The following is a 27,746-nucleotide window of genomic DNA, read 5'->3' as shown; positions in this document are numbered from 1 at the left end:
AGAAGACAGTGGAACGACCTTTTTAAAGTACTGTAATAAAATAGCTGTCAACCCAGAATTCCGGATCTAGCAAAATATCTTTCAGGAATTATGGTGAAATGAAGACATTTTAAGATGAAGGAAAACTAAGACAATTCATATTCAGCAAAACTGCTCTTAGAAAAATGCTAAAGGAAGTTCTTCAGGCTAATTAAAAATGATACAAGAGAGACTTGGAACTTCAGGATTTAAGGAAAAGCAATGATATACTAAATAATAACGATAAATATCTGGATAAATATAATAGTTTATTTTTTTCTCTTGGGTTCACTGAAATAAACCAAAAAATGGCAGAGAGGAATAAAAGCCAGAGAGAGGAAAATCTAAAATAAAAAAGAGTAGACCTAATCCAACCACATCAATAATTCCATTAAAAGTGAGTAGTTTCAACATACCAATTAAAGACAGAAATTGTCAGACAGGAAAAACAAAAAGGCTTAACTGTATGCTGCCTATAAGAAACTCAGTTTAAACATAGTGATATATAGGTTAAAGTAAAAGGATGGAGAATGATAAACTATGAAATCACACTAACCAAAAGAAAGCAAGAATGGCTATATTAACATCAGTCAAAGTAGGTGTCAGAACGAGGAAGATCACCAGGAGAAAGAGGGGTTAATACACCAAGAACACCTAACAATCCAGATATGTATGCACCAAACAACAGGGCTTCAAAATACATGAAGTACAAACTGATGGAACTAAAAGGAAAAATACACAAATCCACAATTATACTTGGAGACATCAAACTACCACTCAGTAATCAATAGAACAGTAGAAAATCAGCAAGGATTGAGAAGATCTGAACAACATTATCAATCAGCTTGACCTAATCAATATTTATAAGGTATTCTACCCAACAACAGGAGAATATATGTTTGCTTCAAGTGCACATGGAGCATTCACCAAAGGAGATCAGGAGTCAGCAAACTAGGGCCTAGAGGACAAATTCAGGCCAACATCAGTTTTTGTAAATAAAGTCTAACTGGAACACAGCCATGTCCATTTGTTTGCATATTGTCTGTTGCTATTTTTGAGCCACAAAGGCAGAGGTAAGTAGTTTCAAGAGGGCCTATATGGCCCTAAAAGCCAAAAATATTTAGTATCTGACACTTTACAAAAAATGTTACCTACCCCTGTTCTGGACCATAAATAAACCATGGTCAATTTAAAAAACTAGAAGGTACACAATGTTTATTCTCTGACTGCAATGGAATTAAATTAGTAATAAAGATATTTGAAAATTTCCCAAACTTTGGAAATTAAACAGCATCCTTCTAAGTAATCCATTGGCCAAAGTGGAGGTCTCAAGAGAATTTAGAAAATATTTTAAACTACACAAAAATGAAAATATATAAAAAATAGAAATATTAGAACAGAAGAAAGATCTCAAAGTATAGTCTAAGCTTCCGTCTTAAGAAACTAGAAAAATAAGAGCAAATTTAACACAAAGTGAACAGGAGCTAGGAAATAATAAAATTAAGAGCATAAATTGATATTGAAAACAAAAATAATAGAGAACACTTATAAAGCCAATTTTATTTAAAGACAAAAATAATTCATAAACCTCTAGCCAGAGTGAACCAGAAAAATAGACATAATACAAATTATCAATATCAAGAATGAAAGAAGAGACATCACTATAGATACTACAGACATTAAAAGGATATTAAGGGAATACTACAAACAACTTTATGCCCATAAATTCAACAACTTAAATGAAACAGAATGAATCCTTGAAAAACAAAATATGAAAAATCGTTCAGAAAAAATATGTCACCTAAATATTCTATTAAAGGAACTGAATTTGTACTTAAAACTTTCCAGCAGAGAAAAGTGCAGGCCCAGAGGGCTTCACTGCTGAACTCAACCAAAAACTTCAGGAAGAAATAACACCAAATCTATACAATCTCTTCCAGAAAATAGAATAAGAAGGAACGCTTTCTGTCTCACTTTATGAGGGCAGCATTACCCTGATACCAAACCAAACAGAGACAGCACAGGAGAATAAAATTACAAACCAATACCCTTCATGAACATGGACACAAAAACTCTCAACAAAATATTATCAAATCAAATCCAGGAACATATAAAAAGGATATACCATGAACAAGAGGGGTTTATTGCAGGAATGCAAAGATGTTTCAATTTTTGAAAAACATTCTGTGTAATTGACCACATCAACAAACTAAAAAGAAAAACTACACAATCATCTCAACAGAAGCAGAGAACATACTTGACAAAATTCAACATCCAATTATGTTAAAAACTCTCAGAAAACTATAAACAAAAGGGAACTTCCTTAACCTAATAAAGGCAGATACAAACATGCACAGTTGACATTACTTTATGGAGAAATAGTGAATACTTTCCCCTAATATTGGAACCAAGACAAGGATAGCTGATATAACTACTCCTATTCAACATTGTACTTGCATCCTAGCTAGTGTAATAAGGCAAGAAAAGGAAATAAAAACCACACAGATTGGAAAGAAAGGAAAAAAATTCTATTTAGATACATTTGTCTACATAGAAAATCTCAAGCAATCTACAAAAAAGGCTCCTAGAACTAATAAATAAGTTTATCAAGGTTGCAGAATACAAGCTCAATATATAAAATCAACTATATTTTTCAGTAGTAGCAATGAGCATCTAGAATTCAAAATTTTAAGTGCAATTTACAATAGTGTAAAAAATGAAATAGGTCTAATATATATATTTGATACACACACACATACATACATACATACACAGAATCTGTATGCTGAAAACAACACAACATTAATGAAAAAAATCAAAAGAGACTTAATAAATGTAGAGATATACTGTGTTTATGGATTGAAAGACTCAATATTGTTAAGATGTCACTCTTCCCAAATTGGTGTATAAATTCAATATAATCCCAATCAGAATCCCAGCCCTATATTCTGTAGAAATCAATGAGTTGATCCCAAAATTTACATGAGAAAGCAAAGGAACTGGAATAGCCAAAATAGTTTTGAAAAAGAAGGATAAAGTCTGATTCTCAAAACTTATATAAATCAGTGATTCTCAACCAGAGGTGTCTTTCTCCTCAGGTGATCTTTGACAATGTCTGGAGACTTTTAAGGAAGGCCAGGCATGCTGTTAAACCTCATGTGATACCCCCAGAACGAAGAATTACCCAAAATATCAACAGGCTGAGGTTGAGAAATCCTGCTATAAAGCTATAGTGAAAAAGACAGTGTGTTATTGAAAAAGAGCAGACACCTAGATCAATGGAAAAGAATAAAAAGTCCGGATATATATTCACATATATAAAGTCAATTGATCTCACAAAGTATGAAGTCAATTCATTGGAGAAACAATGGCCTTTTAATCAAATAGTGCTAGGATAATTTTACATTCATACCTAGAAAAATAAACTTTTGTCTCATATCTTATAAAAAAGATTAATTCAAAGTGGATCAAAGACTTAAATGTCTAACATTAAACCATAAAACTTCTGGAAGAAATTTAGGAGGAAATCTTTGTGACTTTGGATTAGGTAGAGAGTTCTTAGATATGGCACCAAAAGCAAAACCGAAAAGGAAAAAAAATGACAAATTGGGCTTCATCAAAGTTAAAATATTTTGCCCTGAAAAAGACACTCTTAAGCAAGTAAAAAGACAACCTGCTGACTGAAAAAGATATTTGCAAATCATTTATCTGACAAGGAAATTGTATCCAGAATAAGAACTCCCAAAACTCAACAATAAGAAGACAAATAACCCAATTTAAAAACGGGCAAAATATTTGAAGACACACCAGCAAAGAACATCTGGGGATAGTAAATAAGCACGTGAAAAGATGCTCCATGTCATAAGTCATTAGGGAACTGAGATACTGCTACTCATCTAGTGCAATTCTAAAATCTGAAAAATAATAATACTTGACAATACCAAGTGCTGGAATTCTCATGTATTTCTGGTCAGAAAGATAGATGATTTAGCCACTTTGCAAGACAATTTGGCCATTTCTGACAAAGTTAAACACACATATATCATATGATCCAGCAGTCCCACTCCTAGGTGCTTACCCTTCTCCCCCTACAACACATGCTCACACTAAAACCTGTTTGCAAATGTTTACAGCAGCTTTATTCACAATCACTAAAAACTAAGGAAAAACCAAATGTCCTTCAGGGGGTAAACATTGCGACACATCCATACAATGGAATACTATTCAGCAATAAAAAAGGAACATATTATTGCTACAACAACATGGATGAATCTAAAATAAATGCATTATGCTAAGAGAAAGAAGCCAGACTGAAAAGGCTTCACATTGTCAGATTCCATTTCTACTACTTTCTGAAAAAAGGCACTATAGGAAGAGAACATACCAGTGGTTGCTAAGAGTTGATGGTGGGAGGAAGAGTTAACTATTCCTGAGCTGTATGAGGAATTTTGGGGGGTGATGGAATGGTTCTGTATCTTCATTGTGGTGATAACAAATATGACTGTACATTTGTGAAAACTCAGAGCTATATCAAATAGAGTGCATGTTAATGTATGTACGTTTAAAATAAAACAGGGTAAAAGTGAGTGGCTATAATTATATCACTGAGTTGCTCCAATATTAGACAGAAATTTATTATCATTAGGATTTAGACAATCTTCATGAAATAAAACGAGATCATTTGAATACATAGTCTCTAAAGTCACCACGCGGACAACATACCAAGGAGAACACTGATTTTATTTTTACTGATAATGATGATGAAGACAACATGTGCCCTCTTTGGGTAAAATAAATACAGCAACTCGTCTTATGAGATCCAAGTCTTTATCATTCAGACCAACTTAGAACCTGCACAATTACATGCCAAATGTGAAAAATAGCAAGACATTCCTCCATTTTTAGTTCTTTCTGCAAATTTTTTCCAACAGTTTTTATTTAAGAATTTCCCTCTTTTATCTAAATAAATATAATTTGGAAAAGATATCACTTTCTCTTTCTGAGGAAGTGATGACTCCCATGTAGTCTACCTCAGGTCTCCTATATAATATTTTTGAAATACTAACATAGAATAAATCTGACCAACGAACATAGCTGTGACGTAATTCTTGACAAATTATAACTTCAGTAAGAACTCAGTATAAAATGCAAGAAAGCATTTAATCTACTTGTGATAAGCCACTTTATTATTTTATATAAGATAGTTATGCAGTTTTGACGTTAGTATTCAAAGGACATAGAGAGGAGTTTCCAGAAATAAATTTAATTAGCTATGTAAATGAGCTATGAATTAAGGAGAACTCTCAGATAACCACAGAGAATCAGCCGACTCTTCTGTTTACAGATCAGAAAACTGAAGCCCAGAGAAGGAAAATAACCAGTTTATCAAACTTACACATTGATGGAGCCAGAACCTTAGAAATCAAGTCAAACAGAGAAGCAGTTGCAAATTTTAACAGCTCACATTAAAATCTCAGGAGAGCTTCAATTAAATTGATCAAGGCACTTGAAAGATTATTAGTCTTAATTTTTGGTTTGAAAGTCAAGTCACCAATAACATTTAACAACTGCCCCTTTCCATTGTCATAAATATAAATCAGACAAAATCATCTAGAGCTTAAACAAACATTAAAGTGATCAAAAACAACGTTTTGTATGACCCATTTTACTCTAACTCCTCTCTCATCATTTACCACATATTTCCATCTTGATGGTCTAGGAGGTAATTAAACTCACATGTTCAAGACTTTTTTTTTAAGTGCCCTCCTCAATTTCAGTGCCTCTTCAATTTCTCTGAGCGCCTCATTCATATGATGGGGATAATAATTCCCACATACTGAGGTCACAGATTAATAGCCTCAATTGTATTCATCCTGCAAGTCAGTTCCGTCTGAATACATCTATGGAATCTGCCAAGTAATTTCAGATGCAAGGGAAGAAAGTTAACCTAAGGCAGAACAAGTCCATCTATGTGCCTGAGCCTGGTCCAAGGGCAGGACTGGAGAGACAGAACTATGAGTCTGCTCATCAGGTGACAGGTCCCCACCTGTCATGCCTGAGTCTATGAGAGGAGGGCTCTAATAAAGAGAGGGTTGAAAAAATGAGTCATTCCCCTCAAAATCTCTGCTATCACGTTGAGAGTACAAAGGATTCTGGTTTGAAGCCCATGGAACAAAAACAGAAATGAAGGGGATTTTTATAACTGTTTTTAATTGAAAAATACACAATAAAGTAAAAGCCACTCATAATTTCATCACATAAAAGTTATGTAAATAAATAAAAGACATGTGCCTCCCATTCTTGTCACACTTTTAGCTTACCTCTGTCCCTATTTGTCCCAAGTTAATCCCCTAAGAAAACTACAGTAAACAGTTTGTTATATAATTTTAGACATATATATATATATACATATATATATATATATATACACACACACATATACACACACACAGAGTTTTTTAATGAGAGCGTACTATACATATTGGACTGAAATTGCTAAAAACATCATAGTCAGATTTTCAGATTAGTATTTATTTTTAACAGTCCCTAGTATTTCATAATTTATTCAGCCATTTCTCTATTGATCAAGATATAGGTCATTTCCAATTTCCTAACTAAAATTCTGGCTAAGGAGGAGGCTCCTAAAGCTTCCTGACAAGGTTCCATCTGGCTCAGGAAGAGGAATTGGAGAAGCTACCTCCTGAAAGGATTTTTTTGAAAGCACGCATGAAGCACTCATAAAATGAGTAAATGGTGAGGAAGAACTTAAGGAAAGCTGGAAGTCTAGTAAAACCAGACCTAACTCTACCTCAAGCTCTGTTGGGAGTAATAAATAAGATAGCATCTATAAAGCATCTAGCACAATGTTTGGCCACATTAAAAGTTCAACAAGTGTTAGTTTTCCTTCCTAAGTTTCTATCTTTCAGTCTCCGTCTGTTACAGCCTAGTAAGTAGAGGAATTTAACTTCTTGGGTTTGCGGCTGGAGGGGACTCAAGTACCTAGTACCAGCCTGAAATTCTCTGCTTGCCAACAGATTACAGGTGTCCCAAGATGAAACACTCATCTTCTCTCTACACAACCTCAGGGTGATTTTCTTACCATCGAGGGGAATTCTTTACCAGCCCCAACAGAGAGAGACAGAGATAGCCTTGTGTCAATTCAGTTTCTGAGGATTCCATTTCATGCCCCAGGAACCAAGGTCTCTTTACATCTGTTACCCAGGGACCCTGGGCCAAACTACCAGTAGGACTCCTGGGAGCTTTCCCTGTTATTTCAGAGTTCTGATAACAATCATCGTGGTATGCATGAGAAGGTTTTCTACAAAGCCTTGCCTAACCCGCTACAGGAAGAATAAACTCTCTCTTCAAACATTTTCCCAAAGCATGCATGTGGCTTATGTTTGTTCTATCTCTGATCACATTCTTTTAGTATAGTTGGTTATTTCCCTGTTTCCTCCATTAGACTATGAAGTTCTTACTGGAAAAGGCCCTCCCTACTCTTCATCCCTGGACTTCCAAGGGATCTGAATAGGGCCAACCAAGGGACCTGAAAGAACATGGATGGGGAGTCAGAAGATCTGGGCTTTACTCCTTTCTGTGTTAATTATTTGCTTCTGATCTCAGAGAAGTCCCATTACCTGCCTGTGAAACTGAGAATGAAGATGTTAAAATATCTTCCCTAGAAGAAACAATTTGAGATAAGCTTTGCTAACTGCAGCTGTGCATATTCAGCATAACCAATTTTGTTTAAAACTAACCAGGTCTTTCTGTCCCTTCTCAGTATATGAGTGAGCTGGCTGTCCCAGGAAGTCAAGGTCCAGACATCAAGATTCAGCCTCACAGGGCCAAACACAGGCTGAAGATGAAAACTAACCAGAAAAGTCCAGATGGTCAAGGGAAAAGAAATTCAGTCTTCCAGGCCAAACGCAGGCTAGTGGGAAGGCACCAACCAGCAAGGCCACTTGCTTCCCCTCCCCTACATAAAACCCCAGACAAAAACCTCTACAATTTTCCCTTTGAGGAGGTACATCTGAGTTCTAAGACCCATCTCCTCATCTGTCTGCCTTTTGATAATAAACTACTGTCCTTGCCACAAGCCTGGCGTTCCAGTTATTGGCCTTTCTGTGCTGCAGGTAAAAGAAACTGTGTTTGTGTTCGGTAACACCTGGACCTCAGCTTCCTCATCATAAAATAATATCTTTACAGTAAGGTACTGGAATAGACAAGATGTGCTTTAAGTCCTCTTCAAGTTCTAACGTTTGGCACCCATGACTGATATCTGCAACCCAGAATCGTGATTGCGAAAGACAAAAATATTTACCATCTAAATATCCTCTTTGTCAGTCACTAAAATGTACATTTCAATCTGTAAAAATTAGTTACATTTAACTTTCTTATTTGTACTTGGATATTTCTTAAATTCACATCAGCAACACGGTCAGAAATTATTCCTTAGAGGAGGCTGATTTTAAAATGGCTTAGCAAAGTGGACCGATTATCAGTTGACTTTCGCTACTTTCTTTTTCAAAAGGTGACTTTTCTTAATCCTGCACCCCAATTCTAGGTGCTTCTATTCTCTACACTGGCTAATTATTCTACAATCACTTCAAAGTATTACCACTATTACCAAGATTATTACTAATAGTACTTTTAATAACAATTATGATAATTATGATGCTTTAAAGTTCATCTTGACCCTTCACTCATATCTCATTTGATTCTTAGACTAACTATGGTAGATAGATACAGTAGATAATATTACTTTCTTGATTTCACAGCCTAAAAACCATCAGCTAAAGAAATTAGGTAACTTGCCCAAGATTACAAAACTAAAAACTAGTGGCGCTACACCAACTCCCAGGCTTTTTGTGCAAGAATAGAAACATATTACCCTTTCATTAACAGTGGCAATGAAACAAGAGTGGACTGCTAAATAGTCACAGGACTCAAAATAATGCTTCCACAGACAAAGTGTACACTGCTGTGGCAGCATTAATGTAGGGCTCTATGTCACAGCCACAGGCTCTCATAGGAAGGGGTCTGGAGAGACCAGGTTCAGTTCCTTATTGTCCCCCCTCGGTAAGGACTGTGGCTGAACATGCTTTCTCTCTCCCACGACAAATACACGGAACATCTTGTAACCAGAAAACCCAAAATGAAATCTCATTTGAGGTTTTTAATATTTTGCTGACGGCCTGAGCATATCTCTGCTATGTAATCAGCCTGACAGCAAAGCCAACTGAAGAGCGCACAAAAACCAGATGCAGCTCACCAATCGCACACTGAGCAGATGCTGACAGGCCAGTACACACCGCCTCAGAACTCCTGCACGCTAGCCTTTCTTTTATTATTTTTATTTATTTTTTATTTTATTGCAGTAACATTGGATTATAACATTATATAGTTTTCAGATGTACATCATAATAGATTTCAAATTCTGTGTAGATTACATCAAGTTCACCACCCAAAAACTAACGGTAGTCCATCCCCTCACATGTGAGCCTAATCACACCTTTTGCCCTCCCCCCTTCTCCCTTCCCCTATGGTAACCACCAATCCAATCTCCATTGCTATGTGTTTGTTTGTCATTATTTTTATCTTCTACTTATGAGTGAGATCATACGGTCTTTGACTTTCTCCCTCTAACTTATTTCACTCAGCATAATACCCTCAAGGTCCACCCATGTTGTCGCAAATGGCTGGATTTCATCATTTCTTATTGCTAAGTAGTATTCCATTGTGTATATATACCACATCTTTTTTATCCATTCGTCCCTTGATGGGCACCTAGGTTGCTTCCAAGTTTTGGCCAATGTGAATAGTGCTGCAGTGAACATAGGGGGGCGTGTCTCTTTATGCATTTGTGTTTTCAAGTTCTTTGGATAAATATTCAGCAGTGGGATAGTTGGGTCATATGGTAGATCTATTCTTAATTTTCTGAGGATACTCCATACTGTTTTCCATAGTGGCTGCACCAGTTTGCTCTCCCACCGGCAGTGTACAAGGGTTCCCTTTTCTCCACATCCTCTCCAACGCTTGTTGTTTCCTGTCTTGTTAATTAAAACCATTCTGACTGGAGTGAGGTGATACCTCATTGTAGTTTTGATTTGCATTTCCCTGATAGCTCATGATATTGAGCATCTTTTCACATGCCTGTTGGCCATCAGTATATCTTCTTTGGAGAATTCTCTGTTCAGATCTTTTGCCCATGTTTTAATTGGGTTGTTGGTTTTTTTGTTGTTGAGATATATGAGTTCTTTGTATATTTTGGATATTAACCCCTTATCTGATATATGGTTTGCAAATATCTTCTCCCAATTGTTAGGTTGTCTTTTCGTTTTGTTGATGGTTTCCTTTGTTGTGCAGAAGCTTTTTAGTTTGATGTAGTCCCATTTGTTCATTTTTTCTTTTGTTTCCCTTGCCCGGTCAGACATGGGACTTGAAAATATGCTGCTAAGACTGATGTCAAAGAGAGTTCTGCCTATGTTTTCTTCTAGAAGTTTCATGGTTTCAGGTCTTACATTCAAGTCTTTAATCCATTTTGAGTTGATTTTTGTGCATGGTGTAAGGGAATGGTCTACTTTCATTCTTTTGCATGTGGCTGTCCAGTTTTCCTAACACCATTTATTGAAGAGACTCTCCTTTCTCCATCGAATGCTCTTGGCTCCCTTGTCGAATATTAGCTGTCCATAAATGTGTGGGTTTATTTCTGGGCTCTTGATTCTGTTCCACTGATCTCTGTGTCTGTTTTTGTGCCAGTGCCATGCTGTTTTGGTTACTATGGCTTTGTAGTATATTTTGAAATCAGGGAGTATGATACCTTCAGCTCTGTTCTTCTTTCTCAGGAATCCTTTGGCTATTCGGGGTTTTTTGTTTTTCCATATAAATTTTAGGATTCTTTGTTCTATTTCTGTGAAAAATGTTTTTGGAACTTTGCTAGGGATTGTGTTGAATCTATAGATTGCTTTGGGAAGTATGGACATTTTAACAATGTTAATTCTTCCAATCCAAGAGCACGGAATATCTTTCCATTTCTTTGTGTCTTCGATTTCTTTCAACAATGTTTTATAGTTTTTGGTGTACACATCTTTCACCTCTTTGGTTAAGTTTATTCCTAGGTATTTTATTCTTTTTGTTGCAATTGTAAATAGGATTGTATTCTTAATTTCTCTGTCTGCTACTTCGTTGCTGGTGTATAGAAACGCAACCAACTTTTGTATGTTGATTTTATATCCTGAAACTTGACTGTATTCATTTACTATTTCTAAAAGTTTTTTAGTGGACTCTAGGTTTTTCTAGATATAATATCATGTCATCTGCAAAGAGTGACAGTTTCACTTCTTCCTTTCCAATATGGATCCCTTTTATTTCTTTTTCTTTCCTGATTGGTCTGGCTAGGACTTCCAATACTATGTTAAATAAGAGTGGTAACAGTGGGCATCCTTGTCTGGTTCCTGTTCTTAGCGGGATAACTTTCAGTTTTTCTCCATTGAGAATGACATTCGCTATGGGTTTGTCATATATGGCCTTTATTTTGTTGAGGTATTTTCTTTCTATACCCATTTTATTTAGAGTTTTTATCATAAATGGATGCTGTATCTTGTCAAATGCCTTCTCTGCATCTATTGAGATGATCATGTGATTTTTATTCTTCATTTTGTTAATGTGGTGTATCACAGTGATGAATTTGTGGATGTTGAACCAATCCCAGCATCCCTGGAATGAAACCCACTTGATCATGATGTATGATCCTTTTAATGTATTGTTGTATTCGATTCGCTAGTATTTTGTTGAGGAATTTTGCATTGATGTTCATCAGTGATATTGGCCTGTAATTTTCTTTTTTTGTATTGTCCTTGTCTGGTTTTGGTATCAGGATAAAGGCTTCATAGAATGAGTTAGGAAGCCTCCCCTCCTCTTCAATGTTTTGGAAGAGTTTGAGAAGTATAGGAATTAAGTCTTCTTTGAATGTTTGGTAGAATTCACCAGGGAAGCCATCTGCTCCTGGACTTTTATTTTTTGGGAGGTTTTTGATGGCTGTTTTGATCTCCTTACAGGTGATTGGTCTGCTCAAATTCTCTACTTCTTCTTGGTCCACTTTTGGAAGGTTGTATGTTTCTAAGAATTTATCCATTTATTCTATATTATCCAATTTGTTGGTGTATAGCTTTTCACAGTATTCTCTTATTATCTTTTGTATTTCTGAGGTGTCTGTTGTAATCTCTCCCCTTTCATTTCTGATTTTATTTATTTGAGCCTTCTCTCTTTTTTTCTTGGTGAGGGTTTTCTAGCTAAGGGTTTGTTAATTTTGTTTATCTTTTCAAAGAACCAGTTTTTGGTTTCATTGATTTTTTCTATTTTTTTTTTTTTTAGTCTCTATTTCATTTATTTCCTTCTTTCTCCAGATTTTTATATTTGTTTGTTCTTCTTTTTCCAGTACCTTTAGATGCACCGTTAGATTGTTTATTTTGGATTTTTCTTCTTTGTTGGGGTAGGCCTGAATTGCTATAAACTTCCCTCTAAGAACCGCTTTTGCTGTGTCTCATAGATTTTGGCATGTCGTATTTTCATTTTCATTTGTCTCCAGGAATTCTTTGATTTCTCCTTTGATCATTGACCCAATCATTGTTCAGTAACATTTTGCTTAATCTCCACATTTTTGTGGCTTTTCTGGTTTTCTTCCTGTAGTTGATTTGTAGTTTCATACCTTTGTGGTCAGGAAAGATGCATGGTATTATTTAGATCATCTTAAATTTGTTGAGACTTGTTATGTGATCAATCCTGGAGAATGTTTCATGGGCATTTGAAAAGAATATGTATTCTGTGGTTTTGGGATGGAATGTCCTGTATATATCTACTAAGTCCATCTGGTCTAATGTGTCCTTTAAGGACAGTCTTTCCTTATTGATCTTCTGTTTGGATGATCTATCCATTGGTGTAAGTGGAGTGTTAAAGTCCCCTACTATTATTGTGTTACTGTCTATTTCTCCTTTTATGTCTGTTAATAACTGTTTTACACATTTAGATGCTCCTATGTTGGGGGCATAGATATTTAAAAGTGTTATATCTTCTTGTTGGATTGTTCCCTTTATCATTATGTAGTGCCCTTCTTTATCTCTTGCTACAGTTTTTGTTTTAAAGTTTATTTTGTCTGATATAAGTATTGCTACCCCCGCTTTCTTTTCCTTGCCGTTTACATGGAGTATCTTTTTCCATCCTATCACTTTCAGTTTGTGAGTGTCTTTAGGTCTAAAGTGTCTCTCTTGTATGCAGCATATACATGGGTCTTGTTTTTCTTATACAATTGGCCACCCTATGCCTTTTTCTTTTTAGATTTTATTTTTTTCCTTTTTCTTCCCAAAGCCCCCCGGTACATAGTTGTATATTCTTAGTTGTGGGTCCTTCTAGTTGTGGCATGTGGGACACTGCCTCAGCATGGCTTGATGAGCAGTGTCATGTCTGTGCCCAGGATTCGAACCGATGAAACACTGGGCCACCTGCAGCGGAGAGCGTGAACTTAACCACTCGGCCACGGGGCCAGCCTTCACCTATGCCTTTTGATTGGAGCATTTAGTCCTCAGACATTTAAAGTAGCTATTGATAAATATATATTTATTGCCATTTTGTTACTTTTTTTCTGGGTGTTTTAGTAGTTCTCTCTTCCTTTCTTTTTCTCTTGCTCTCTTCCCTTGTGGTTTGATGGCTTTCTTTAGTAATATGTTTGATTTCTTTTGTCTTACTTATTTGCTTACTTATTATAGATTTCTGATTTGTGATTACCATGAGGACCCTATATAATATTCTATGTATATAAGAGTCTATATTGAGTTGACAGACTCTTTAGCTTGACCTCTTTCTAAAAGCTGCACTTTTTCACTCCCCTCCTCCCATGTTTTATGTTTTTGAAATCATATCTAATCTTTTGTGTGTGTCTATCCATTACCCTCTTATCATTGAAATAGGTAATTTTAGTACTTTTGTCTTTTAACCTTCATATTATCTTCACATGCAGTTCATCTGCTACCTTTACTATATTTTTACCTTTACCAGTGATTTTATTGCCTGGTTTTTTTGTGGGGGTTATTTTTTTTTTCATAATTTTTTTATCCCTATTTGTGGTCATCTCTTTCCAACTTAAATAAGTCCTTTCAGCATTTCCTGTAGAACTGGTTTCTTGGTGATAAACTCCTGTAATTTTTGCTTGTCTGGGAAGCACTTTATCTCTCCTTCCATTCTGAATGACAACCTTGATGGATAGAGTATTCTTGGCTATAGGTTTTCTCCTTTTAGCACTTCAAATACATCATGCCATTCTCTTCTTGCCTCAAGGGTTTCAGCTGAGAGGTCCACTGATAGCTTTATGGGCTTTCCTTTGTGTGTCACTTGCTGCCTTTCTCTTGTTGTTTTTAGGATTCTCTCTTTATCTTTAATTTTGGACATTTTAATTATAATGTGTCTTGTTGTGGGCCTCTTTGAGTTTATCTTGTTTGGAGCTTTCCACACTTCCTGTATTTGGATGTCTGTTTCCTTCCTTAGTTTAGGAAAATTTTCATTTATTATTTCTTCAAATAAATGTTCTGCCCCTTTGTCTCTCTCTTCTCCTTCTGAGACACCTGTAATACAAATGTTAGTGCACTTGATATTGTCCCAGAGTTCCCTTAGACTGTTCTCATTCTGTCTATTTCTTTTTTCTGTTCAGCTTGGGTGATTTCCTCTAGTCTTTCATCTAGCTCGCTGTTCTGTTCTTCTGCATCCTCTACTCTGCTATTGAGTCCCTCTAGTGAATTTTTCATTTCCAGTATTGTATTCTTCATTTCTGATTGATTCTTTTTTATATTTTCCAGTTCTTTGTTGCTGAGCTCACTATGTTCGTCCAGTCTTCTCCCAATATCTGTGGGAATCCTTATGAGATTTTGTTTGAACTCTTTGTCTGGTAGGTCACTTGTTTCTGTTTCATTTAGTCCTTTTTCTGGAGTTTTGTCCTGTTTCCTTGATGGAATGTATTCCTTTGTCTCCTCATTATGCCTCTTTCTCTGCGCTTATTTCTATGTATTAGGTGAATCAGCTGTGTCCCTTGATTTGGAGAAATGGCCTTATGTAAGAGGTGCCTTTTGAGGCCCAGCAGTGTGCTTCCCTCTCATCACATGTCCAAATGATCCAGGAGTGGCCCCTTTGTGAGCCACTTGTGTCCTTCTGCTGTGGCAGGGTTGCTCTTAATGCAGGTACCCACGAAGTCTATTCTTTCCTGCCCTGGCCAGCTGTTTGTAAAATCAGGTTTGGGGAACCTCAGCACCATTGGCTACAAGGTCTAACAGCACACTCCTGTTGCAGTTTTCTTGTTAATTGGGTAGCTACCTAGTGTAGCTGGTTGCCAGGCTCAGGGGCTTACAGTTGCTATAAGCCTCAGGCCTACAAGGCTGTTGTCAGTTCTCTTAGGAGTGCAGCTGAGTGGGGCTGGCCCTAGGCATGGGAGGACTCAATTGTTTCAGGCTTTGGAAGGTGGGGCCAATCCTTTTTATGGCTATTTGTGAAGCACACGTCTCACCCCTCATAGGACCACACATGCCATCAACACAGTCCTGGTCCGTGCATACCTCCCAAGCCCCTGGAGTGTGCCCCGACACCCCACTGTAGAGGCCCCCACCTCTCCACCAATGTCCCTCACAGGTCACCTGGTCCTCACACAGGCCCTGCCCCACAGAGGTAGACACACTTGCCTGCCTGTAGAGGATCAAAGCACCCAGTCAATGCAGGCCAACAAGTAGCCTGAGGGCTTGCTGTTGGGCAGGGCCAGTCCCTAGGGCCAGCTGCCTGCCCTGGCTGATCTGGATTAAATCTGTGCTCTAGTGGGTGTGGTAGACCCATGGACTAACAGGCCAAGGGAATAACCTCAATGGTGCCCACCAGGGTCTGTGTCAGCAAGTCTGGACCAGGTCAGAACAATGGCCCCCACCAATGTCTCAGTCTCCAGAGAGGTCCCTCCTCTCACCAAGATCCCTCCAGAGCCCATCTGGTGACCCTCTTTTCACCAAAGGACTTTCAGCCTTCTTTCTGGTGATTTTATGTTGCTGAGACAGGTGAGTTTGTGCATGGGCCCTTTAAGACCTGAGTCTTTTTGGCTTTCGTCTGATAGCTTTTCTGGGGGTATCCCTGCTGCAGTTAATAGCCAGCAAATCCAGATAGTGAGATTCTCATCTCAGCTGGGCTGAGTCTGAAGTATGCTTATAGCAGTATCAGGCCCCAGCTCCAGACATCACTCTTCCAGGGAGGGCTGCATACCTTAGGGTGGCTCCCACCTGGCTGACTGAGAAACTCCGCTGCTCCCAAAGGTGGCTTTCTTTCTCTCCAGCAGGAATTTCCACCTCTTCCACCTTAGTCAGCACTGTCCCTTGTTGTGGGGTTTCTTTTCATCCAGTTTTCAGTTTTCTATCCAGGGTAATTTTTCCAAAAGTAGTTGTAACCTGGTTGTGTTTGTGGGAGGAGGTTAGTTCAGAGTCTGCTTACACCACTATCTTGACCAGATCCCTAGCCTTTCTATTATTGAAGTGCTTCAACCTGGAATAGGATTTATTCTTGTTCCTAATAGTGATAGGAATGCCATAAATGAGTACTATTTCAAAGTCTCTGGAGGTTTGGTATGTTATCAAATTTTTATATTCACACAGAGCATGGAGATATTTCTTTGGACACCTGGTTGCATCTGAGGATTCAGTCAGTAATGGTTCCTTTTCTTGAGGAGTTGGGGAACTGTCTTATTTGTCAGTCTCACCTACCAGCCCAATATCCCCTGCTCTCCATCTTATGCTCCGCTCAGTTTTTCAGACTCATCTTGATCAGTTCATCTTAGCTTGTTAGGGTAAGAATTGATGATACCTTACAAAATTCTAGTCCCTGGAACCTGGCTTTGCCCAATAATCTTGCAAGTGGCAGGATAATTAAAGGACCAACTTGTTTCTTGTGAGCTCCCTCAGCATCGAGCCTCACTCCTGATACTCTGGAGCTGGAACAAGGCAGAATCTCAGCTTCAGGGATCAGACACTTCCTTTAAAGACTGATGTCACACTGTTTTGATGACTGTAGCTTTGTAATATATTTTGATATCAGGAAGGGTGATGCCTCCATCTTTGCTATTCATGCTCAAAATTGCTTTGACTATTTGGAATCCTTTGAGGTTTTATATGAATTTTAGGATTGTTTTCTCTACTTCTGTTAAAAAAGAAAACCACTATTGGGATGTTGATAGGAATTGCATTGAATCTGTAGATCACTTTGGGTAGTACGAACATTATAACAATATTAATGCTTCTAATTCATGAACATGGGATGTCTTCCCATTTATTTGTGTTTTTTAAAATTTCTTTCGTCAATTTTTTATAGTTTTCAGTGTACAAGTCTTTCACCTTCTTGGTTAAGTTTACTCCTAAGTATCCCATTTCCGAGTATTTATCCAAAGGAATTGAAATCAGTATTTAAAAGGGGTACCTGCACTTCCGTGTTCACTGCAGCATTATTCACAATAGCCAGTAACAGAAGCAACCTAAATATCCAACACCAGATGAATGGATAAAGAAAATGTGCATTTACGTACAATGCAATATTATTCTGCCTTAAAAATGAAGGAAATTTGGCCATTTGTGACAACATGGATGAAGCTGGAGGACATTTTGCTAAGTGAAATTGGCCAGACACAGAAAAATAAATACTACATGATCCCATTTACATAAGGAATTTTAAATAGTCAAACTCATAGAAACGGAGAGTAGAATGGTAGTTGCTAGGGGCTGGGGGGAGAGAGAAACAGGGAACTATTAGTCAAATAGTACAAAGTTTCAGTTATACAAGGTGAATAAGTCCTAGAGATGTACTGTGCAGCATAGTGCCTATAGTTGACAATATGGTATTGCATACTTAACAGTTTACTAAGATGGTAGATCTTATGTGCATCACAAAAAATAAAACAAAAAATAAGGAGGATGGGAGGAAACCTTTGGAAGTGAGGGACATGCTTACAGCATTGATTGTGGGTGTATACTTATCCCAAAACTCATCAAATTGTATACATTAAAGATGTACAGCTTTTTGAATGTCAATCATAACTCAGTCAAGTGGTTTAAAAAAAAAAAGACCAATGCCACTATCAAGCTTAAGTAATACCTACAATGGCCACTAGGTAGCACCAGCTGGCCAAAGGTGTACACGAGGGCAGAAAAAAATGGAAAGAAATAGAGAAGCTAGGAAGAACGGATATAACCAATATTAGTGAATATTTACTTGTTCTTCATAGCAGCCCTATATGAGATGAGCATCAGCCTGGAAGGGGAAAATGTGTTCTCTTATTTCACATTATGATACATCCACATGTATCTTTCTAATTTAACTTTCCAAGCCCTCAACTTTGTGCCTCGATATCCCTAAGGGAAAAATATGTGCAGTCATCAGACAAATGACAAGATATTAAAAATAAGAGCAGATAAAATCATCGACATGCATTTCTAAATGCACTATTCTATCTGTTCTACCACTGTATAAATTTCAACTTAGGAGATGGGTCAGCCCCAGTGACCTGGTAGTTAAGTTCAGCACGCTCTACTTCAGTGGCCAGGGTTCGGTTCCAGGCATGAACCTGTGCCACTAATCTGTTAGCAGCCGTGCTGTGGTGGTGGCTCACAAAAAAAAAAAAAAAACGAAAAAAAAAGAAGATTGGCAACAGCTCAGGGCAAAACATCCTTGGCAAAAAAGTAACAAATAACTAAATCTCAACTTGGACCTCATTCCAACTCTATCATGTCCGTGTAAGTCAAGCTTGAAAATGAGATATTATTTATCACCCCTTCCCTTGCTCAGTCAAGGAGCCTGAGGCTCAGAGGTTGAAGTTCCCCACAATCACAGCACAGCAGAGCTGGGATTCAAATCCAGATCTACCCGACTTCAATGCCTTTTGTCTTTAAATTAAATCACGAACCTGGCATCCAGGGTCCCTGATCATGACTAACTTTATGTAAGGTTTCCTGGGGGCCCAAAGAAAGAAAAAGACCACTTTATTTCTGGAAAGGTGCCTCAGCTTGTATTTCATCCAGACTTCGCTTCTGACAGACGGGAAGTGAGTGACTTGGCCAAGACCACCCAGCAAGTCAGACACAGAGAAAGGTGATCCAGTTCTCAGACTTGCTAAATAGGAGAGGCAGGCATTACAGACGAAAGAAGAAAAGGTGAGGCAGCACCTCCAGGCAGAAACAGTGAACCCAGGATGACGCCAACATAATAATCATTGCTTGTATTGATCGAGTCCTTTCAAGGGTCAGGCACTCTGCTAAGACCCTCTGCCCACCCTCTGGGGTACTTGTGTCAGTTGCCTCCTAGCATCATTTTCTCCATTTTCTCCAACATGCATGTTTTCCTTTGGGGAATTGCCTTTCCTATGGGTTTGACCCCGCCTTCAGCTCTAGAAGTAACCCTTACATCTATCATCCCACCCCTTTGGCCCAGTGATTGGTCAGAGTGTATTCATGAGCTAATTCAGGGCTTTGAGACATAAGGAAGCATTTGCTGATGGCTTTTTGGAAAGAAAATACTTCAATTTTCCATGGGAACTACCAGAAAAGAAACTCTCCCCTCTTAGATAGTGGGATGTAAGGATGTAAGGTCTAGAACTGCCACTGCCACTGTTGCTTCCCTGAGACAAGACAGCCTGAGGGCATACCTGATGCAAGGAAGACATAGCAAGAGAAAGGTACAGAAATGAAACTAGAGACCTGATCACACTGTGAGTGTCTGGATCAAACCACATCTGAAGCCATACCTACTTCAAGACTTCACAGGTATACAAGCCAATACATTTCCCTTAAGCTAGCTTGAGTTTTCTATTATTCACAATCAAAGGCTCCTTAACGGATATATATATAAGCACTAGCATTATCTCTCTTTCTTGATAAGAAAATGGGGACTTAAAAATTGTCTACTGTCATAACATTTGGAAGAAGATTTGACCCAGAGTTCTCTGGCCCAAGAACCTTAGCTCTTAATCACAAATCACAGCCTTCACATGGCAACATTCCAAAGGAAGTGAAATGCCTCTTTCTCTCTGGCTTTGCTAAGAGCTGTTGCTTAGTCCTTCCCTTAACACTCACACTCTCTGCGAAATCTCCTTTAAATAACCTCATCTAATCACATACGCACAAGACTAAGGTGTTACCAGATTGACAATATGAGCTCATAGGAGCAAATAAGATTGCCCTATTTGATTTCAGAGGTGAGATATTAGAATGACTCCAAGCCCAGGAATTGGTCACATGTCTTCACTAAGGATCTTCAATGGTTTCCTATGCCTAGATACAGTCATTTCTGGACCTCTGGTGACATCAAGGAAAAATTTGTCTGGTCATTGACATGGCCCAGCAAAGCAGAGTCAAAGGAAACACTGTGACAATGTGGCCTTGTGAACACACTGCTCATAGGATGCTTGCCAAGAGGGTGAGAGGGCGGTCACAAACCTGTAGCATCATCGACACACCTGCGTGACACCATTTTGGAACTTCTGTGTCTCCACTCACACATTCCACTTGGGAAAGGGAAAAGGTTCCCAAAAGTCCCCACCCCCAGCTGAACTCAAATTGCTCATTGCCCACTTAACCAAACCTACAAAATCACCCTTTTCTAAGGTGGAACTGCAGGATTTAATCGTCCTTAAAATACAAAAAAGCTCCGTAGAGGGAGGGAAGAGGAGGGGAAACTCATCAAAATACTTTCCAGTGAGATCCACCAGAAAGACTTTCCATAAATACCTTCTTACAAAGTAAGTTGAAAATAAGAGGCCACATATGCCTCTTGGAAGCTGAACTCTGTGGTCTCTGTGATGGAAATATTCTGTCTCACTCCCGCAAACCTGTTGTTCAAGTTACTTTTTTTTTTTTTCACTATCACTCTGACCTTTTGTATCCTCTTCAAACACATCTCCACCTCCACGGCCCCCTCCCCATACAAGGCCTCTGCGCTAATGGAATTTGAAAGGTAAACCCCAACAGCTGGGCTTTGATGTGGATTTGGTTACAAGGTTTTCTTACTGACTATTCAAAATAATTTCAACTATTTTTTTCTATCATCGTATTTGGTTTTCTGTTTGTACTTTAGAATAGGTCTCCCCAGAGAATGGCAAAACAAGATGAGTCTCTCTGCGTTTTTCCACCGCATGACAGGGAGTCTCAGGGAGGGAGGGGGAGGGGGCGAGGATAGGAAACCCTGCGGAGGCATGAGCGGAGGAAGATGAAAGATAAAGCTCTAAATGGCACTGACATCGCTTTTGCCAAGAGAGAGAAAAATAATGCCTTTTGAGGGGTTTAGATATGGCTCTGGGGGTAAGTCCAAAAGTCTACAAATCAGTGATTTAATCCTCACATAAAGTGGTATCTACAAAGAACAGGTATTACAGTATATTACGAAGTTTACCTAGAATTATGGGCAAGTCAGTTGACTTGAATAATAACTCTTGTGACAAACACTGGAAGTGGACTGTGTCTGCTGGACAACGTTGGGACGGTTCTGACCCTATCTCTCTCCAGAGCCCTACTCCGCTAAAGTCACAACCGGTTTATGTTTTAGACCTGCCGCTCAGGTTTCTGCATTAGGTACACAGGAGTCCATCAGCAGAAGTCACTGCTACTGAGCCCCTATGCCCCTCCATGAGGCGTAAAGACGTGGTACTAGGGGGACTGACTTTAAGTAGAAGAGCAGGACAGCTGTGCACACCTTCTTAGACTCACAGTGTTAAGGCTATGAGCCACCTTGGAAGTCACTTAGTTCAAAACCCATATTTTCCAGTTAAAGAGATGAAAACCCAGAGGGTAAAGTGACCTGCCTAAGGTTACAACCCTAGTACATTCAATATCAAGGAACAGAGTGTAAACTCACCTTTTTTTTTTTACCATGCCTTGTGATGGGCAAATTTTTACAAATCAGATCACAAGACTGAATTTCCTGAAACAGAATCTCAAGTTTTGGAAAAGAACTTAGAACTCAACTAATCAAACCTTACTTGCTGGAATCTCCTCTACAACTTAATTCTTAACTGTTGGTCTATTTGTCATTGAATACTCTCAGTGATGGGGAACTTACTGTCTCCCAAAGCAAAATATTCTGTATATAGAGAATTCAAATTGGTTAAAAAAATTTCTTCCTTATACTACAGAGAAATCTGGCTCCTTGCAACTTCCACCCATGGGCCCTAGTTTTGCCTCTCGGGTCACATGGGGACAAAATTAAACCTTCTTCTTATGTCATAGTCCTCTAGCTACTTGAAGATGTCCAAAGTATCTCCCACTACTCCCCCCCTCTCCAGGCTGTACACCCTAGTTCTTTTAAAGTCTTGGCCTACGTAACAGTTCCAAATCTCATCACGTGTCCTGATCATTCTCTACTGGTCATGCCACAGTTTGTCCATGACGCTCCCACGTGGGACTTATTGAACTAGACCCAGAGCTGCAAGTGTAGGCTAACAGTACAGACAGGAGATTCCCTCCCTTGTTCTGGTCAGCAGCGCAGTGTCCTGAACTATATTTAGACTAGCAATATACAACTGCTCTTTCCACCTTCCCTCCACAGCCTTCTCCCCCAAAAAGGTAAAAACATTTAAACATTATGGTCCACTGGACAAATATCCAGTTGTCCTTGGCCATATTCTGTTCTAGACGAACCAAATCCAGACAAGCAGAGCAGAAGTGGCAGTCAAGAGCCTCTGGAGATCATGAGAAGAGGAGGCCAGTGAATGGCTAATTAAGATAGACTCTCATCAGTTTTGCATGATTAAACATTGCTCCTCCTAGACAGTTGATAAGTGAAGTAATTTCTCAAAGAAACTTTGAACATCATGAAATAAAAGAAATCGCCAGGAAGAATATTAGAAACATCTGGGATTTATTAAAATATGAAGAGATATCCATATTTACAGCATCATTCAGGCAGTGTGCACAAGTGAATGGATGTTGGTAGATTTCTCAGTCTCTTCCAGGCAATTTACAACTCTTAATTCTGTAAATCATGCTTTAAAACGCTATACTTTGAAGTGATGCCGTAGCAGTAAGTCAACAAAATAACAAAGGTTAACAGAGTAATGTGGATTGACTAATTATTAGGATAAAGAATCCTAATAAAGAGTGTAACCTGAAAAACATGAAAGTAGGCCATTCAGATGATCAATAGAAAGGAATTATCATCATTCTGAAACATGGTTTGTCCAGGATTTAGGCCTCTTTCTTTCAAATTGCAATGGTTCCAAGAAAAAACAAGAAAATAGTCAGTGCCTGAGTTAAACACTCTATAGCCAATTTTTAAATTACTGAAATCTCAATGAAAATGCTTCTCATGTGACAAGTCCATAGCATGTGTCTATTAATAAGATAACCTGATGGTGGTAGACACGTCCAGCCCCGTGTGGTTTTAAATACTCACTTTGTAGGTGAAAGGAAGACCAGAGAGGAATTCTGAAGCCATCAATTAATTTGACTTCAAAAAGAAAGCAATATTTTCAGAGACTAGTATTGAGCTTTTAAATTTCATCTTATTTGTTATTAGAGGGAGGTTCATAGTTTGTTTCTCTCTCATGAATTTCATTGTGCATTCAGTGTTATATCCATCTAATTTTGTTTTAGTTTAATATTTACATTCAAGGAGCTTTGTTTCTGATCAAAGTGTGTGGAATGTGCCTGGAGAGATAGCTGCATAGGGAGAAATCCTTTTAGTGCTGTTTGGTATGACTTGGGAAATAACAGGAGTATCATGGACTAAGATTAGCATGGAAATTGCTCTAGAAAATTTCTATAGTGAGTGAGGCTGTTTTGGACTGCTTAACTCAAGCTTCATAGAATGAAAAAATGTATCTTTATATAGGCCAAAGTAAATCTTGCTGCTAAAAAAAAAAAAAAAAAAAAAAGGCAATAGAAGAGACCATGCTTTTGAAAGCTAATATAAATTATTTGGGAGTTGATTTTATAGCTCTTTCTCTCTGGATAGTATAAACATACTTTGAGACAGTCTAGGTTTCTGCCTCTATGGCCTATCATCCAAGAATGATCCGTAGACACCCACAGGAAACATCTCCCCCAACACGTTCACCTACTCAGGATCAGCAGGAGAGCTTGCTTCTATGCCTTCTCTTTCTTACAAGCTAAAGAGGCTGGCATGAGGCTCCTGCTGATTAACTCCAGTGTGCTGCCTACCATGTTTCCTTGCTAATAATTAGCTAAAATGCAGAAAACACTTAACTTGTTGCTTGGCCAAATGTCAAAATCCCTGAATTCCAGTGCAGTGCGAGTATTTGTGCGGGAAGAAGTAGAGTTTCTTTCCTCCTAATGTGGGGGTGGGGTAGGGAGGGAGCAATGAGCAGAATTAGATTTCCTTTGCCACAGCAATAGTCAACCAAGTTTTTCTCTCTCATCAAAATGAGTAGTTCTCCAACTTTAAGGGGAGTTGGAACCCCTTGGAAAGCTAGTTAAAATGCACAATCCCAGGTCCCACAAGGATTTTAACTGAGTAGACTGGGAGAGAGGCCCAGAAAACTGCATTTGCAACAAACACCACAGGTGGTCCTTGGTCCACACTTTGAGATAACCTATTCCAGAAACCCCACCACCCCACAGATATACACAAAACAGCTCCAAGTGATCCGTGCGAGGGATGGAATGACAGTGGATTTTCAGCACAAATAAGGATGACTTTCCTTGTGCTTCCCCTCCCATGCCTCATCCCCGTATTACTTCTCCTGCTCACCAGTTTTTGGGTTTTCCCCTTTTTCCACCATTTTCTTCCCCTCTGTCTGCATTTTCAGCTAAGAATCATGGAATAGGAAAAGGGTAGAGAAGAAAAAGCCTCACTTGTGTTGACTTTCTGAGCACCAGACTGTCACTTGTTGTTGTCCTTGAATTTGAGAATTTTCCATGAGTCAGGTGCCAATGATACAACTTCCTTATCATACAGGTCCATGACGTCTCCTTTCTTTTTCCATTTCTAAAAGCTTTGGAATCTCCACAAGGCAATAGATTGGAGAGGTAAAGGGAAAGGAAATTGGGCCTAATAAATTTTATTTACTATTTGTTAGCAGCTCAGAGAAAGATTTACTGGAAGAACTGAAGCTAGAGAACAGAAGCTCAAGAAAAAATTTATTCGTTCATTTTTCCATTTATTCTAACATCAACAACTATATTTTATCTTTTTTCCAGGATGTGACATAAAAATTAAATAAGACATAGTTTCTATGTTTGTTAAAGAGTTGTTCAAAAAATAATTAAAAGTCAAGAAATCACATAGAAGACTGAAAAAATGTTATCATTATATAACATTAACTTTGTTTCTTGTTATCTAAGGCGGATGGATCTCCCTCCATTCACAAAGAATATCTTTATTTAAGTTACTCAATCAGTCTCAGATTGACTCTTACCAAGATCCTGACAAAAACAAATGAAGATGGGTTAGTTAACCTATATTCATTCCTCTAAGTCATTGGTTATTAACCTGCTGTTCTTAGATCCCAAGGGGCCCACGAACGGAATACAGAAGGTCCATGAACTTGGATGGGAAAAAAGGCACCTTGATCTTCACTAACTTCTGGTAAAACTAGACTAACTAAACTAAATAAATAAACTAGACTAAATAAACTAAGTTTATTTAACATATTCTTCTCTTATGAATGTAGGAAATAAACCACAGTAATAATAGCAGATTCTGTGACTGTTAATAGAAATCACAGATATTTTTCTTATTACGCTATAGTTGTACAAATTTGTTAAAATAGTGTTAAATTCATCACAATATTAAACTATGGTAGTTTGTAGACCAGCTGATAGATCTTGTTGTTTAATGTGTTAATATATATTAATATGTCACAATTTTTCAAATATATTGATGACTACCTCAATATAATTGATTTCCTTATAATCCTATATGCTTTGTTTAGTGTGTGTAAAATGTTGTTTAAAAAGAGGTCCATAGTATAAGAAAGCTAAGAACTCCAGCAGTAAGTTCTCAATATTCTAATTCTGTGTCAAATTAAATAATCTTTAGACAAAACGTATTAGTTTAGGTCTCTATATGAATTCCTTCAGTGAGCACAACTTAATATTATGCCCTTGGACTTTGAATGATCATGAATGTAAGAGACATTTACCTATAGGACTTCTCTGCAGACATGCCCATTTCTTTATTCATTATCCTTTATAATGAAACCCAAAAAGCTAATTTCTCTTAGGAATTCAATGCCCCAAAAATATACTCCAAACGTATTTTTATGATTGATTCCCTTTATCAAATAACAAGAACTGTGTCTCTGTTTGTTCTTTCATTATTGTTGTTACTGTTGTTTTGCTATGGCTGCCAGGAAGATCAGAGCTCCATGTAGTATCGATTTTACTGACAATGTCATCCCAATTTTGGTGTAAAATTGTTTCCTTTCCCTTAAAATAGTTTCTGTTATACACTTTCAGTTGTCCTGTGTTATACTTTTTTAAAACTTACAAGTTGACTTAAAACATATTTTGAAGTAGGAAAGAGGAGAATTATGAACAAACAAATTATTCTTAATGGCTTTGAAGAACATTAAAAGTCCTTCTAGATATTGTCCAAGCTCTCTCATGTCCTAGGGAAAGGAAGATCTTTAATAGGGTCTTTACTTCCCCCATCTCACTTCTAGGAGCTTTCTGAGTCATTGGTGTTCACGAGCACTACAACCCCTGATCAACTATTAGACACAGGGGGCTTCTGTACCGGATGTTACAAGTTGTTATGTTATGGGGGCCCAGGCAGGCAATGCCCACCACAGAAAGATTCCACCAGGCTTAATAGAAATAATCTGCCCCCATGACATTGTGGTGATTCAGTTCTCCCAAGCATTAATGAGCAGTTATGCAAATATTCATGAACTACAGAAGGACTTTGCCTTTTAAGGAGTTACTCATGAACGCAGCATCTGATATTTTAAATCAATGTCATTGCCTCCCAACCACTACACTATTCCTCCCTCTCTCCTCCTCTCTCCCATCCTTTCTCCCATCCTCTCTCCCATCCCCCCAACAATCCAGGTTCACTTACCAGTGGAACCTACAGGTGTCCCAAGGCTTTCCAAAGGCTTTCAAGAAAATCAAAGGAGTACGTGTTCTGAGAGAGAACTGTGAACCCATGTGGGTCACTTCAAATCAGGAATGAGACTCCTTGAGACTTTACTCCGAATGAAGCACCCATTGTCTCCACCCACTAAATGTTGATTTTGGCCTGACTCACTGCTGTTGAGAGGAAGTAAAGAGTTTTCATTGTGAGTTCCTGATAAAGAATAAGGAGAGCTTAACTGTGTAACTCAGTTCTGCCCTTGACCTTCTGAAGACCCTAGGTGTATTTTACCCATCAGTTTCCCAACAGGTGCTAAATGACTGAGCTGCTCCTTACAAAATACTCTGACCTCTTTGGAAGAAAAACTGTAACCACAACCCACACAAAGGCTCAACTTATGGTTCCAAAGGGTAGAAATGGTCTTCTGCTGAGAGAGTAGTGGTCAACTGAAAAAAAATAAGTAAGAAGGAAAAAAAAGCAAAACCAAATAAACTTAAGGGGAAGAGAATCTTCCACCCCGAAACAAGCCTCTTTGGCATAAGGAGATTCTTAGGCTGATAATTTTTAAGAAAGAGTAGACATAGGAAAAACTCTGAAAACTAAGTAGAAGTTATCTTTTTGTAATGAGATTTACATTTATAAGG

At 38.1% G+C, this 27,746-nt stretch overlaps 1 long non-coding RNA gene across 1 annotated transcript in view; it reads right to left on the bottom strand.

Annotated features, from left to right (window-relative positions):
* LOC102147427 (uncharacterized) overlaps positions 1 to 27,244 on the bottom strand; it is a 275,708-nt gene extending 248,464 nt beyond the window's left edge. Inside the window, exon 1 of the long non-coding RNA XR_002807849.2 lies at positions 27,088 to 27,244. This is a non-coding gene — a long non-coding RNA (uncharacterized lncRNA). The remainder of the gene's footprint in view (positions 1 to 27,087) is intronic.
* Between the last annotated feature and the right edge of the window lie 502 nt (positions 27,245 to 27,746).

This window comes from Equus caballus, chromosome 5 (assembly GCF_041296265.1).
Source record: "Equus caballus isolate H_3958 breed thoroughbred chromosome 5, TB-T2T, whole genome shotgun sequence".
Classification (NCBI taxonomy): Eukaryota; Metazoa; Chordata; class Mammalia; order Perissodactyla; family Equidae; genus Equus; species Equus caballus.
The sequence above is the reverse complement of the archived record's forward strand: the minus strand, read 5'-3'. Positions and strand labels throughout refer to the sequence as shown.